We start from the raw sequence: 15,748 nt of genomic DNA, 5'->3' as shown, positions 1-15,748 counted from the left end.
CACAGAGTAGCCCCAGGCAAACTGGGGCTCAAACCTTGCTGTGAGGCAACAGTGCTGACCACTGTACCACTGTGCACCCTCAAAGTGGATCTGATCCACTTTACTCTTGACGGTGCATGTTGGGTTTGTTATCCTTCACATACTGAGAAGCTGGTCTTCAGCAACCTCCTGAAATGTTGGGTCTGAGTTAGATCACTTTCTTTTGTGACAGATGGACAAGTCATTGGTCCTAATGTTCAGATAGACTGAAACTTTGCAACAAAAGTGAGAGAAAGTCAGCAACGGCAGGTTCAAATTATTAGGTCTTAGCCAGTGGGCTGATGGTCATTGGAGGTCAGCTCAGAGTTTTTTGGATTAAAGGCTCTTAAGGCTAGATGTTGGGTTTGTTAGCCTTTATGAACAGGGAAACTGGTCTTCAGTAACTTCTTGAAATTTGGTGACAATTCCTGTTGTGGTAGAGGAACAAGATAGACGTTAGCTTCTCAGCAAAAGTGAGTGCAAGTCAATACACTTGCACAGTCTATTAGTCAGACATGCTGCAGAGACTGGCCAATGGCTTGTTGAGCTTCTTAAGCCTCCGCCATTGGGATGATGGCCTTTGCTCATCTCTGGACAAATGTCGGTATTTATAAGGATGTAAATAATGATTTCATTTATTTATCATTTACATACTGAGAAGGTAGTCTTACCTGGCTAATGTCAGCTATTTATGAGGACTTTTAAAAAAAGCTTTGACTGCAAAGTAGCATTGGATGACCTGTGTGTGACATTAAATTGAAACATCATGGTTTGGAGCCTTGAAAAGAGCTAGCCACTGGAAGATGCTACCAGGTTGGGTTTCGGAAAGCTGGACAGTTGGGTCTCTGTGTTACAGTGTCCTCCTTGTGTTACCTCCTCTTAAGTTGTGCGTGTGTGTGTGTGTGCTTTGTTGCAGGGGCGTGATGCTGTGCTGTTTGCTGGTCTCACCTGTTCTCCATCAGCTCATCAGATCAGTACATCTATCAAGGCTCCCAGTCACAAGCTGCCAGATCGTTCTTGTTTACCATATGGTAACACTCCAGCCCGCTTAAATAATAATCCAATTTTTTTTCCTACCTCTTTTAAATCTCACACAAACTGTGCTTTTCACTGTGCTTCAGCCCTGTCAGTTCCAGCACAGCTGTCCACCCCACTGCAGAAGTTCTGCTCACAGCTCCTGCTGCCAGTCTCCCCAGCCTCCCTTCAAGCGACCTCACCTTCCCCACCGCTTGCCCTACGCACTTTTCTGGAAGGCTGATCAAGAATCAGTAAAGACGACTGTTCCCACATCAGAACTGTGTCTGTGTCTTGAGTCAGCTTTTGGGGCTCATTCCAGAGTTTTAGCTCAATCTTGGCTCTGCCCACTATTAATGTTTGATGCCACTTGAAGGTCAACAGGTTTTTTTTTTTTTTTTTAACATTAAAGGCCCTTAATTGAGCCCCCCAGGGCCACAAACCCATAGTGTTGATATGTCATGTCTATTTGATCACACTTCTCCCTCCAAGACGCTTCGCATTAAGTCCTCGGCCAATAAAATACATTTGTGGCAGGGGATGTGACTTCACTGGCCCAATACTTGTGTAGAAAACTACATTTCCTACAACAATGCCCTTGACAACCACTAACTGGTTCTACAAGAAAAGTTTTTAAGTATTTCTAAGTCTGTGTTAAAACTGCTTTAAAAGAAAAGTCCACACATGTGAAATGTTTTAGTTTTAATTGAACATGTAGAACTGAACTATACACAACCAATTGGTTTCTTTCTCAAAAACATTATGACTTCAAGAATTTTCTATGCATCTTCATGCATGTCATCAACCTCCTTTGTGACCAACCTAACAAATAAAGAACACAGGGGGTTCAATAGTGGCTGATCAGGCCAAAGACACACAAGAGGAATGACACAACGCATTAATACATTAACTACTAATGAACTAAACTCAATAACCCCAATTCCCCCCTATTGTAGCAGGCTCTTGGTTCAGTCTCATTGGCACTTCTTGAACTGTGCCACTGCCCTGGGGCCTATACTTTTGCCAATCCAGCCAGATGAACTCAGCAAGGACAACAGGAACCCTGGGGCACTGGTAAAACAGAACAAAAAATTAGAAAAAACCTAAGTCAAACTAACCTAACATACTGTTGAATATACATCACTAACTAAATGTGCATGTTACAAATACAGGTAATGTATTTTAAACAACACTAAATAAATCATGAATATGCTGTATGAACTCCATTTTTTGTGCTCTCAATATACTAGCAAGGTTTTCTTTTTGTGAAACGAGCATCTCACATTTTCTTGTAGGAGCCCCAGACACACAGAGACCTACCCAGATAGGGGCAATGGTCCTTCATATGGTCCTCTGGATCAATTTGACCTGCATCCGCAGAGACACACAGAAACACATCCACAGCCACATACACGGACACAAACACACAGAGACATGCACAAGCATTATGCTATAATATTCTAAGAATGATGTATTCTAACAGCATTTTCTCACACTAAATGCTTGTACCTGCACTACAAGGGGGCTCCGAAGATTATCAGTACCTCTCCATCACAGTACAGAATCTTCCATCATCAGTATAACCCAAAAGATTTTAGCTGTCAGGGCTGGAGGGCTTTAGAACTATCTTTGAAAGAGAGTCAGCACACAGCGATGTGAAAGAAGAAGACTTAGAATTTTGAAACATTAATCAGTGAGTCTGAAATGTCCTACCTTTATTTGAATATCTGGAACAGAACTGTAAACTAAAACAATGTTTTTTTCTTATGCATCAAGAACATTCGAACTTCTGCAGGGTAGCAGCTGGATCTCCTTGTCCTCCTTTGTGACTCCATCTTTAATGTTTCTTCTGCAGTAACACAAAAGTGAAACACTAATGTAGGGCACCATTCTCATATATGATAGAAAAAACCTGCAAGTAAATCACTGAGTCCTCCCCACTCACTCCCCCTCTCACTGACGACAGCAGGGTCAGAGGTCGGCTGACTTACCTGATTTACTTTAATATTAACATTATACAGATGTGGTTAATGTTTGTACACCGACATGACCCCATCATTGTCTCTGCATCCTGTCCCTCCCTGTCCAGATGTTTAGGCTATGTCCAGAGTCTAAAGTCAAAGTCTGAAATCAAGAGTCTAAAGTCAGACTTTGAGTGCGTATCAGAGACCTACGTCTTTGGTTCATGAACCTCACATTCCACTTCCTAGACACATTTCTTCAATCATCTGGCAGTTTTAGTTTTCTCACCGGCAGTAGAGGGAACACGGTGTCCCCGCCTCAGCTGGTAGCACACGATGGCTGGGTCCCCATATCAGATAGGTCCTCCATCGGCTCTGAGAAACCAAACTGACACTCTTTATTAAGAGCAGCCAGCTGATGGCAACTTCGACTGATTGGAGAACAAACAAACAGGACAAGGGCATTACTTAAATTTAACCTTTAATGTTTATTCTAATGTTAAGAGTTCTTTATGACCACTGGGGGCACCAATGTAGGACATTTTCAGAATTGTACACAATAGCAAGTTAAATAAGATCAATAATATTCAGACATGTCTTTATTTTGAAATGAGGTTGTCATGGTAATCTGGTGTCATTATGACTTCCTGTGACTGTTCACTTAGTGGTGAAAATACCGACAGATGTTCACTGTGATATCATTATTGTCAATATTAATGTCAGTATCATAATTATCAGTAAAATTATCAGTGATATAGTCCATTATATTAAAATCAACAATATTATTATCAATAATAATTGTCATGTGGTGGTTTCGTTGCCGTTCACCGTGACCTGAAGGTGTAGTTCTCGTAGTTGTGATAATATCGTCTTTCCAGGGTGGTGTAGTGGCAAATAAATCTAGGTTATGATCATGCATATAAATAGATTTGGGAATATCCCATGCAGTCCCAAATGATGCTCTAATATGAGTTTTGAGCCTGATAAAAGACCAGTTTTTTTTCACCCTTTACGATCACAATGTTAAAATGAATGAGCACGAGTGCAGCCACAGCTCACCCAAGGCCCACAGATAGGGCCTGGGTGAGACATTTTGTAGGCTTTTACATAACACATTCAAAAATGGAAAATAGTAGATAACAGTCTTGTGTGATCATGACAAAGGGGGGTGGTCCAAGTGGGCACTGGTGACTTGACCCCAGGTATAAAAGTGGGTGATCCGAGGAGATTTCTCAGTTGCCCCGGGGTACCTCATGGATTTATAACTTCTTCTCTTCGAATAAACACCTTTTTGGACTGAAGACTTCCTGCCTCACCTCTGTTTTGGACTTAATCTCTGAGCTGTTCTTGCCTCTGATTTGGACTTAGTCTCTGAGCTGTTCTTGCCTCTGATTTGGACTTAGTCTCTGAGCTGTTCTTGCCTCTGATTTGGACTTAGTCTCTGAGCTGTTCTTGCCTCTGATTTGGACTTAGTCTCTGAGCTGTTCTTGCCTCTGATTTGGACTTTGTCTCTGAGCTGTTATTGCCTCTGATTTGGACTTAGTCTCTGAGCTGTTCTTGCCTCTGATTTGGACTTAGTCTCTGAGCTGTTCTTGCCTCTGATTTGGACTTAATCTCTGAGCTGTTCTTGCCTCTGATTTGGACTTAGACTCAGAGCTGGTTCTCCTCTGATTGGGACTTTAACTCTGAGCAGATTACCAAGGTCTCATATGTGGAATAATTTAACAGATAAGGAAGGTAGTATCCCACTACAGTGGAAATAGGTCAACTGTGGACCAATTAGGTGACGTTTGAGGAAAGTGGGCGGAGCTTTTGACCAGAATCCATGAGACTACAGACAGAGACACACACTGACACCATAGACACATAGACGCACAGAGACACAGAGACAGAGAGACAGACATACACCACAATCAGTTCAGTCGTGGACCAATCAAACCTGTTGAACATCCAGGACAACAAGTCCCACCTGGAAGCTCCATAGCGAGGAGGTGTGGGTTTGGGGTGGTGGTGTGGGGGTGCAGCGGGGTGGTAGGCCATGGCTCCTGGGAACGGCGGGGTTTGCTGGTGGGGGTGACCAGCTGGCTGGAAGCGGGGGGGTAGTGCAGAGGGGGGGGCTGGGCCTCCATAGTAGGATGGTGGTGGCATCAGAACTCTGTCCCGGCCCTCCACTGCTACCCATGAATCTTCCTGAAGTTGCAATGGCGGTGATGACCGCCCACCACAAGAGTCCAAGTCTGGATGGGGCCAGAACGAGATCAAAGACAGAGTTCAGGCAGGGGGACACAGAGGTCAGGGTGGGTCAGAATAGTCACAAGGGGGGATCACAGAGGTCAGAAGGGGTTCACAGATAGATCATAAGGGGGGGATCACAGAGGTCAGAAGGGGATCGTTGGGGATTCACAGAAGTCGGGGGGGGGAGGGGGGTGTCACAAAATTCGGAGGAGTCACAGAGGTCAGGAGGGTACCACAGAGGTTAAAACATACCAAGGTCTCCATTTCTGGTAGGAGCAGCAACATTCCAGGCAGGAACTGGATTCAGTCCGTTGGGGGGGAACAGGAGTCTGACACAGAGGCAGAGACAGAGAGATGTACTGAACTCTAACTAACTCAGACCAGACCTCCTCAAAGTCACCAGTCTGAGGGGATTCAGTCTGTCCTCAGTGGTCTGAGGGTTCAGTGATATTATCAAATATATTAAAATCAACAATATTATTATCATACAATAAAATTGTCATGTGGTTGGTTCGTTGCCGTTCACCGTGACCTGAAGGTGTTAGTTCTCGTAGTTGTAGATAATATCGTCTTCCAGGGTGGTGTAATGGCAAATAAATCTAGGTTATGATCATTCATATAAATAGATTTGGGATGTGTCCCATGTAGTCCCAAATGATGCTCTAATAATGAGTTTTGAGCCTGATAAAAGACCAGTTTTTGATTCACCCTTTACGATCACAATGTTAAAATGAAATGAGCAACGATGGCAGCGCACATGACTCACCCAAGGCCACAGATAGGGGCCTGGGTGAGACATTTTGTAGGCTTTTACATAACACATTCAAAAATGAAACAGTAGATAACAGTCTTGTGTGATCATGACGAAGGGGGGTGGTCCAAGTGGGCACTGGTGACCTTGACCCCAGGTATAAAAGGTGGGTGATCCGCAGAGATTTCTCAGTTGCCCCCGGGGAACCTCATGGATTTATAACTTCTTCTCTTCGAATATACACCTTTTTGGACTGAAGACTTCTCCTCACCTCTGTTTTGGACTTAGTCTCTGAGCTGTTCTTGCCTCTGATTTGGATTTAATCTCTGAGCTGTTCTTGCCTCTGATTTGGACTTTAATCTCTGAGCTGTTCTTGCCTCTGATTTGGACTTAATCTCTGAGCTGAGTTCTTGCCTCTGATTTGGATTTTAGTCTCTGAGCTGTTTCGCCTATGATTGGGACTTTAACTCTGAGCCAGATTACCAAGGTCACATAGTGGAATAATTTAACAGATAAGGAAGGTAGTCTCCCACTACAGTGGAAATAGGTCAAACTGTGGACCAATCAGGTGACGTTTGAGAAGTTGGGCTGAGCTTTTGACCAGAATCCATGAGACTACAGACAGAGACAACACAAACTGACACATAGACACAGAGACACACAGAAACAGACATACCACAACAATCAGTTCTGTCGTGGACCAATCAAACCTGTTGAACATCCAGGACAACAAGTCCACACTGGAGGCATCATAGTCAGGAGTTCTGGCTATGGGGTGGTGGTGTGGGGGAGCAGAGGGGTCGTGGGCCATGGCTCCTGGGAACGGCGGGGGATGCGGGTGAGGGTGACCCACTTGCTGCAAGCGGGGGGGTAGTGCAGAGGGGGCTGGGCCTCCATAGTAGGAGGGTGGTGGCATCAGAAGCTCTGTCCCCGGCCCTCCATTGCCACCATGAATCTTCCTGAAGTTGCAATGGTGGTGATGACGCCCACCACGAGAGTCCAAGTCTGGATGGGGCCAGAATGAGATCAACACAGAGTTCAGCAGGGGGACACAGAGGTCAGCCGGGGGTCACAGAGGTTAGGAGGGGGTCACAGTGAGTCATAAGGGGGGGGTCACAGAGGTTAGGAGGGGGTCACAGTGAGTCATAAGGGGGGGGATCACAGAGGTCAGGAGGGGGTCGTTGAGGGCGTCACAGAGGTCAGGAAGGGGTCACAGTGAGTCATAAGGGGGGAATCACAGAGGTGAGGAGGGGGGCGTTGGGGGGGGTCACCGAGGTCAGGAGGGTATCACAGAGGTTAAACATACCAAGGTCTCCATTTCTGGTAGGAGCAGCAACATTCCAGGCAGGAACTGGATTCAGGTCCGTTGGGGGAACAGGCGTCTGACACAGAGGCAGAGACAGAGATGTACTGAACTCTAACTCAGACCAGACCTCCTCAAAGTCACCAGTCTGAGGGGACTCAGTCTGTCCTCATGGGGCTGGAGGGTTCAGTGATATTATCAATAATATTAAAATCAACAATATTATTATCAATAATATTGTCATGTGTTGGTTTCGTTGCCGTTTACCCTAACCCGAAGGTGTAGTTCTCGTAGTTTGTGATGATATCGACTGCCAGGGTTGGAAGTAGGTCAACTGTGGACCAATCAGATGATGGCTGAGGAAACAGGAGGAGATCCGGCCCGAATTCATGAGGCAGACAGAGACACACACAGACACACAGAGACAGAGAGACAGACATACACGAAATCAGTTCAGTTGTGGACCAATCAAACCTGTTGAACATCCAGGACAACAAGTCCCACCTGGAAGCTCCATAGCGAGGAGGTCTGGCTATGGGGTGGGTGGTGTGGGGGAGCAGATGGGTGGTAGGCCATGGCTCCTGGGAACGGCGGGGTTTGCGGGTGGGGGTGACCAGCTGGCTGGAAGCGGGGGGGTAGTGCAGAGGGGGCTGGGCCTGCATTGTGGGATGGTGGTGGCATCAGAATTTCCGTACCGGCCCTCCACTGCTACCATGAAACTTCCTGAAGTTGCACTGGCGATGATGACGCCCACCACGAGAGTCCAAGTCTAGATGAGGACAGAACGAGATGAAGACAGAGTTCAGCAAGGGGTCACTGAGGTCAGCATTGGGTGACAGAGATCAGAAGGGGTCAAGGAGCTCAGCATGGGGTCACAGTAAGTCATAAGGGGGATAACAGAGGTTAGGAGGGGGTCACAGAAGTCAGGAGGGGGTCACGGGGGTTAAATATACCAAGGTCTCCTGTTCTGGTAGGAGCAGCAACATTCCAGGCAGGAACTGGATTCACTGGTTTCAGGTCCGGGTGTCTGACACAGAGACAGAGACAGAGACAGAGATGTACTGAACTCTAACTAACTCAGACAAGACCTCCTCAAAGCTTGACCCCCTTCAATGTGAAATATATTTCCACACAACGTCTCAGAATTCTTTGTAAAGATCAGTTTAACTCTCACACTCCATCTGTCCTCATCTGTCTGAGGGTTCTGAGGGTCTGGTTTTAGGGTAAACTTAGTGTCAGGTATAAGTGGTTTTGTTACTTTTTTCTGAGTTCCTCGATGATGAGGGTGACGGCCGTGAGTCTGTTTCTACTTCCTGATTGAAAGCGTTGGAGTACTTCCCTATTGCCTCCAAATGCACCTGAAACACAGGTGGAGGTGATGACACCCCACATGTGAGACAGACACAAAAGCCGTCCACAACATACACAGTCCTGACCCTGATTCAGTATTAACATCAGTATCGTGAAGTGTAATGTTACCTGACAATTGTCTCCCAGGAGGTACTGCCTTCCTGCAAACAACTTGTAGTCTGTCTTCTGCATCTCTGTCTCACACACACACGCACAGATAGACAGACAGAGAGACACACACACACACACACACACACACACACACACACACACACACACACACACAATCAGAACTACTGTCTCAACAGAAACCCTCTATATTTTTCTGTCAGATGTATGTAACCAGTTACCTTCGCAGGTATCCAGCCGGATGTTCAACTCCACATCTCTGTAATACTCTGCGTCCAGAGACCTCATCACCTTATATGAAAGAGACAGTCTGGCGCGGGGCGGGGCTTCTAGTGGACACTGACCAATAAAAACATTCAATTTTGCTCCATTTCTCTGACAAGTTTATGTTTATGTTACCTACAAATTTAACTGAAAAGCCACTCAGAGCTCGTATGTGTGAGTCACCATGAGCCAAGCTCAGTTCTGTTCACACGAGCAGTGACCGAGTCTGAAGAAGGAAGCAAAAACCAGCAGTTTCCTCAGTGCCACCGAGGCTTCAAAAGCAAGTCAATCCCCATAGATTCCCATGTTAAAATGTCCAAATATACCAGCAGATATAAAAATGTTTGCAGCCTTGTTACAAAAACAGTTTTGGTCATGACAACTGTATGGGGGGTGAGTTTTTCTATAACTCACCCATTTAGATATTAATAAGCTTAAAGTTAGACATAAAAAGGGCATGGCCATGCAGTATCTGTTTGGTAGCTTTGAGCTAGGTGGGCGTGTTTCATCAACAGGGCTTCATCACCATTTTTAGATTAGCTGAGACTAGGAGCCCCGCCACTTGAGCTTCAGAACAAACCTGCAGGTGACACCATGGATCATGCATTCCCCCACCAGTCCCACCATCCCACCCCACCCCACCTTTGCCCCCTCTGTCACAGCTCCTCGCGTCTCTTCAGCAGCTCCCCCGGACTCCACATCCTCCCTGCTGGACAAACACACAGGTGTGTTAGAGAGTGACATTATAGCAGTTACCTGAACATCACGGACAACAAACAGAAATCCACATCAAGCCAAGAAATCTGACGGCAGTGCGATGATGTCATCTCTACATCAGCTGTCAATCTGTCGAACATTAATGTGTGTACCTGTGAGCTTGATCTCAGGTGTGCTGTGTCTATAGCGCTGACCTCCAACTCTGCAGGCCTCCATCGCCTGACAGAGCTCCGTCTCTTCTGACAAAAACACCCAGTGTAGAACAGCTCATACAGGAGAGCTAGACAGACAGACAGACAGACACAAAGAACAGAACACTGTTTGTTCTTCTTTACTTGTGAGGGCCCTCACTGTCATGATCTCACCGACACCACCATCGAAATACATCTCACCTGAACCTGGTTCTGACCTGAACCTGGTTCTGACCTGTGAACCTTCACTAAGACCAACACAGTGGGTCTGACACTAAATGTTGCACACAACAGTTGTCAACCATACTGAGCCACCAATCAGTGATTCTGCACTCACACTGACGGAGGGCGGCAGAGGCGTGGTAAGTCCTTGGGTAAATGATGTCATAGTGACCATTGATGGAGTGGGACAGCATCACCTGGACAACAGACAAGACAGAGCTGGCCAATCAAAACACAAAGAAGAATGTCATGTGACCTGCTATGTTCATCGTCATGACAACCATCAAAGGGAAAAATAAGAGTATCACCTCAACTACGAAGTTGTCCTCTGAGATTCACTTTGGCTGAATCCCCGGGCAATCGTAGATCAGGAAACAACACCTACACACACACAACACACACACACACACACACACACACACAGGACACAGACACAGACACAGATAGACACACAGAAACACACAGACACAGCCACACACACACACACCCAAGTCAAGTTCTGATCTAGGTCTAGCTCTGGCCTAAGCTGATCTGTAGGTGAAAGCGATTGACTGATTGAGGACACAGAAGGTGAGTGAACACCTTAGAGCCTCTCACCTGTACAGCTGAGATAAAGCTTTGATCTCCACCTGACTCCACCGTCTCCTGAAAAAACACACTCACTGTCACACATTGCCACAACTATCCACAGGTAAAACAGTGATTCAATGGTCAGAAGGGGCAACAGCAGCTCACCGTTCGGGTTCTCCACACTCCCAGATGCTTTTCAAAGGAACCTTCAACAAACTGAAAAACAGGGTGAGGAGAGGGAGGATGTAAGAGAGGAGGTGAGGGAGGAGGTGAGGGTCGAGATGAGGGACGAGGTGAGGATGGAGGAGAGGGCTGAGGTGAGGGGGAGTGAGGGAGATGTAGAGAGGAGGTGAGGGAGGAGTTGAGGGTTGAGGTGAGGATGGAGGAGAGGGCAGAGGTGAGGGGTGGAGGAGGGGCCGAGGTGGAGGACGAGGTGAGGATGGAGGAGAGGCAGAGGTGAGGATGGAGGAGAGGGCAGAGGTGAGGATGGAGGAGAGGGCAGAGGTGAGGGTATAATGAATAAATTCTTAGTTAACGATCTCAGACTCACCACTCAAATTTACATCTGTTGGCTCTCATGAAGTTAGCGCAGTGCTGACGGACCCTCCGGTGGTAGTTCTGAGAGTAATACAACTACACACACACACACACACACACACACACACACACACACACACACACACATTAATTAAGCATCGTGACAAATGTTAGCGTGATGATAATCTGTCTGTGTATATATTTTGTCATATGAAAGAAGTAAACTGGCCAGGTACAGTTTTATATTGAGGCCAGTGTACTAAAAAGCCTGTGTAAATGTGTATATGTATTATTTTATTGTAAGAAATATTAGCGACTAAGGAGTGAGTTCATGAGCTTGGTCAAGAACTCACAGTAGGGAGGGAGTGACATAAACTAGTTTATTTGGAAATATTTTTCATCATTATTGTGATTAATTCAGTTATAAGCTGCTCATAGATATTCCATCTTTTGTTATGTTTATCTTAGCTGGATCAGCAGCAGCCAGGGGTCAGAGGATGCTCAGTCAGTAAAGCAGCACAAGATGGAAGAGCAGGGCCAGATCAGATAACTGAGCATATCAGCCTAATGCAAAAGAAATAGCAGTTCAAAACTTGCAAGCAGAACCCTACATTTCCAAGAGAAATGGTTTAAAAGAATTTCCTTGGATTCATTACAGTCATAGTATGAATGTAGTCCTGTGCTTTTACTGTGTAAAAGCATTTCAACTTGACAAGTCCTCACTGACGAAAAACACTGATTCAATATTTGTCTCCGCTGGGTTCAGAAATGTAAAAAGGCTGTGGAGAAATGTACAGATCATACAAAAATCAAGTCTCATAAGCTGACAGTTACTACACATTGTCAAAAAGCAAATCCATTTAATTCTCAGCTTTCTAGTGCATTGGCAGCATCACAGCAAATAGCAAGGGCATGCTTGATGAAGATCATGAGCTGTGTGCATTTTCTAGGCAGACGAGGCCTGGCTCTCAGAGGAAGGAAATCTTTCTTGTGATGCCATTGTGGACCATAATCCAGAGATTAACAGGAGATGTTGGATGTGCAGTTAGCCATGTTCACGTCAAAGAACACCTACATATCAAGCACAGAAGCTGCAGACATCCTGAGAGGCCTGCTGCCTGAAGTCAGAGGTCTATTTGATCAGGTGGAGGTCCTTGTGAGGCTGTTGTTGGTTGTTCCAACATCGTCCTGCTGAAGCTGAGAGGAGTTACAGTGCACTGGAGGAGGTTAAAGACCTGACTCAGCAACTGCATGAAGCAGAAACGCCTGAACAATGTGGCAGTTTGTCACATACACCAAGAAAGTGTTGATGCCTTGGACAGTGAAGAAACTCTGCCAGAATTTTATCACTGCCAATGATCGAAGACGTCATGTGTTTGGAACCTTTGGATGAGTTGATTATGTTGACCCTCCTGTGGACTTTGGGTCAAAATGACCCTTGTTCACTTTACATTTACATCAAAAATAGGATTTTCTCCATATAACTGCCTTTTAAAATGAGTTTTACACCCATTTCAAATAAAATTGATTACTTGACTACTTTACTCTGAACTATGGACATTTTATTCAATTTCTCCCCACCTGTGATATTCCTACCAGTTTGACCTGCCCACTACTGGGTGGTGATATGTAAATGAGGACTGTTATTATTTTATTATTATTAAATGTTATTAATATTTAAAAATAAATAAAACTGGTTTGATGAGTTGGAGTGAAAACAAGGTTAAACACCAGGTGATAACGTTTTGCTACATGCTTTGCAACCACTCAAACCAAAAAAGGGAACAGTAAACTAAAAGTAGCAATAGAAAACTAAAAGAACTACTAGAAACAACAGTGAACTGAAGGAGTTAGAGTTTTATTAAAAATTACGTGTGTCTCACCCCCACCTCTGAATCAAAACTTCGTCCTTGCTTGTGTTTATTCAAAACTGGCTTAAATGTGGTATCTGTTTCTATGGCGACCTGCTCAATCAAGACTGTGTAGCAGAGTGATAACTTAGACACCTAGGTGCCGTCACCTGTGACACCAGACCCCCACACTCCGCACCGCCATTAGCTGTGACTTTTAGCCCGACTCACCCGCTCAGACACGGCTCGGAACAGACTGCACGCGTCCCGGGCCACCATCTTCCTGTAGAGGCCCAGACTGTAACAGGTACTTGTACCATGTCTGACGTAGAACTTATTGAGGGCTTTCTTCATCCTGCCGCCGGTAAACACACAGCAACAATTCACGGTAACGTCGGTAAACTCGCTCCAGTTCACGCGCCACAGCTCGAGTCGCCGTCCACTGGAATGGTCACGATAGATCACTGTCATCTGAAATATGTCAGCAATGCTGGTTACTGATTGGACTGGTCCGGTCCTGTGAACCGGAAGGGACATAATTTACATGTTTTCAAACAAGAGCACCGCTAGTGACGACCTACGCGCCGCTATTATTTAATTTTGATGCAAGACATGGATATGATGATGTTTGAAGTTTTATGGTGTTTTACCTATTCGGCCATAAGCGGTCATATTGACATATTGACACATCATTTCGCAGGGTTTCATCAAGGCCGATTATCCATAGACTGGGTTGGGGTGTCACCTCATGATACAAGCTTTAAAAATCTTTACGTAAATGTATATATTATTCACTGGAAATTGTTGAAAGACCATACATTACTCGTTTATGAATATTCATTCACAAAAAATAACAGCAATAATAATAAAAAATCACGATTACATGACCCAGTCACAGCAGAAGCACAAAGAAGACTGATATCTGAGACTGCTATCAAAGTTAGTAGATCAGGTTTATATTTTCACAGCCATTTGGTTTATAACTCTATCCTGAAGCTACGGAATTTCAGAATAAAAGCCTGTGACTTTCTACTTGGCATCTGAGTCATCTTTCTAGCCCAGGCCTTACATATGGGGTGTTTTCTGAAGCTAAGATTTGTCTGATAAAAGAGTTCATACTTAAAACTTAATGAGCTTATCTGTTAATTCCTCTAGGTGTTTCAGAACTAATGTATAATTTACTTTGTGTGTGTGTGTTTGCTTCATAAGGGAGACTAGAAATTTTTAATACTGTTTGAAGAAATTTGTATTTGAGAAGTTTGTACTTCTGGTCTGATCATGAAAGTGTATAAAAATTAAAACATCTATCAACACCAACATTTGAACATGCTTGTAATGTAGGAAGACCTGAAAGTGTAATGTAGACGTTCACACGTTTCACACGTTTGTACATTTGAGATCTAATCATGAAAACATTTTCAGCGTACATATAGTTCAAATACCCATCAGCACCAACACTGAAGTGTCTCCCCTTGTAAAAATATCTGAAGGGTAAGACAGTTTCCATGTCTCTTGATAATGATAAAGGAAAGTTTCAGTGCTCACAAACTTGAGCTGCTGAGATTTTAACAATTCTAAACCCAACCAGGTTCCCATATGGGCAGAGGCTCTTCCAATTTTTTTTAAGTTAACATTTGTGTTAACACTCGGACTAAAGTGTGCATATCACACTTTTGCAATATTACACTTTCACCTTTCATGAGAATACCTTCTTAATCCCTTGTGTTTCTGTTTTAGTCCTTTTGAACAATTTTTCTGTGGTGTATAGTAGCTCTGCGCAAGCACCGTCCAATTTGTTATACCCCCCGTGCAATGACAACAAAGACTGTTCTATTCTGTTCTATTCTATTCTATCATATTTAAGACCACCATCTCAATATGAACAGATGCAATTTTGGAGCCACAAATCCACTTACATTGTGCTAAATAGCCACATTTGCCCAACAATCATTGAAAGTCACCTACCCATTCACTGAGGCCAATTTCTGCAGTATACATGAAGATCGGGCTTTGCAAGTGTTCGGCTGATACTTGTTCAGCCAGATCTTGGTGTTTGGACTAGCAGTGAGTCTTGCCATAAAGCTGACACTAGGACCTGTGACATATCTCATGGCTGTAGTTTTGGACCCAGAGGCAGACACAGTATACCATGTCCAGTAAACTGGATTTATTGTGGAAGCTGGTGGAGGAAAAGAGCGGCACTGGGTAAGGCAGCGGACCGGAAGGTAGGTGAGCAGGTGGAATGGTTGGAATTTAATGAGTTGAGTTGTAAGATGGTTGGAGGTGAAGCTGGCACTGGAAGGTGTTCCACTTCCTGTGTGTAGCCAAACTCATAGTTAATGATGCATCTGACCACTGCTGTGTCATCCATGCACCTCACAATATAACAGATTGGATGCCCAAACATATTCCATAGGTGTGTGTTTGTATGTATGTATGTCGCATGTATGTATCTATCTAGAGGGAGCCTCACCAAATGAAAAACACACAGGGACCACACAACTGAAAATACATACGTCAAGTAGATGGACCTTTTGCAGGTTAGTAGTATAAATAATTAGTAGTGGTCATTTCTGTTAAAGTAGGTTGTTTCCAATCAGCCGTTTTTCTAAGAGCCACACTATCACAGAGCTTTG

General features: G+C 44.7%; 4 long non-coding RNA genes across 5 annotated transcripts; 1 reads left to right on the top strand and 3 right to left on the bottom strand.

Annotated features, from left to right (window-relative positions):
* The first annotated feature begins 539 nt into the window (after window positions 1-539).
* On the top strand, window positions 540-1,383 carry LOC119016110. Its single transcript, XR_005073818.1, has 3 exons — window positions 540-618; window positions 935-1,049; window positions 1,140-1,383. It is a non-coding gene; the product is annotated as an uncharacterized LOC119016110 (long non-coding RNA).
* A 1,339-nt stretch (window positions 1,384-2,722) lies between these two features.
* Window positions 2,723-3,312, bottom strand: LOC119016109. The gene is made up of 2 exons (XR_005073817.1): window positions 3,283-3,312; window positions 2,723-2,881 (listed from the first exon to the last, which is right to left on the bottom strand). It is a non-coding gene; the product is annotated as an uncharacterized LOC119016109 (long non-coding RNA).
* A 4,645-nt stretch (window positions 3,313-7,957) lies between these two features.
* LOC119016107 lies at window positions 7,958-8,579 on the bottom strand. Its single transcript, XR_005073814.1, has 3 exons — window positions 8,541-8,579; window positions 8,236-8,309; window positions 7,958-8,051 (listed from the first exon to the last, which is right to left on the bottom strand). It is a non-coding gene; the product is annotated as an uncharacterized LOC119016107 (long non-coding RNA).
* On the bottom strand, window positions 8,579-9,908 carry LOC119016108. 2 transcript variants are annotated; one of them, XR_005073816.1, is made up of 5 exons: window positions 9,895-9,908; window positions 9,668-9,734; window positions 8,983-9,100; window positions 8,762-8,826; window positions 8,579-8,640 (listed from the first exon to the last, which is right to left on the bottom strand). It is a non-coding gene; the product is annotated as an uncharacterized LOC119016108 (long non-coding RNA). The 2 variants fall into 2 exon arrangements; XR_005073815.1 differs by having other exon boundaries at window positions 9,668-9,731.
* Window positions 9,909-15,748: the final 5,840 nt, after the last annotated feature.

Source organism: Acanthopagrus latus, unplaced genomic scaffold (assembly GCF_904848185.1).
Source record: "Acanthopagrus latus isolate v.2019 unplaced genomic scaffold, fAcaLat1.1, whole genome shotgun sequence".
NCBI lineage: Eukaryota > Metazoa > Chordata > Actinopteri > Spariformes > Sparidae > Acanthopagrus > Acanthopagrus latus.
This window is presented reverse-complemented; position numbering and strand designations above follow the sequence as displayed.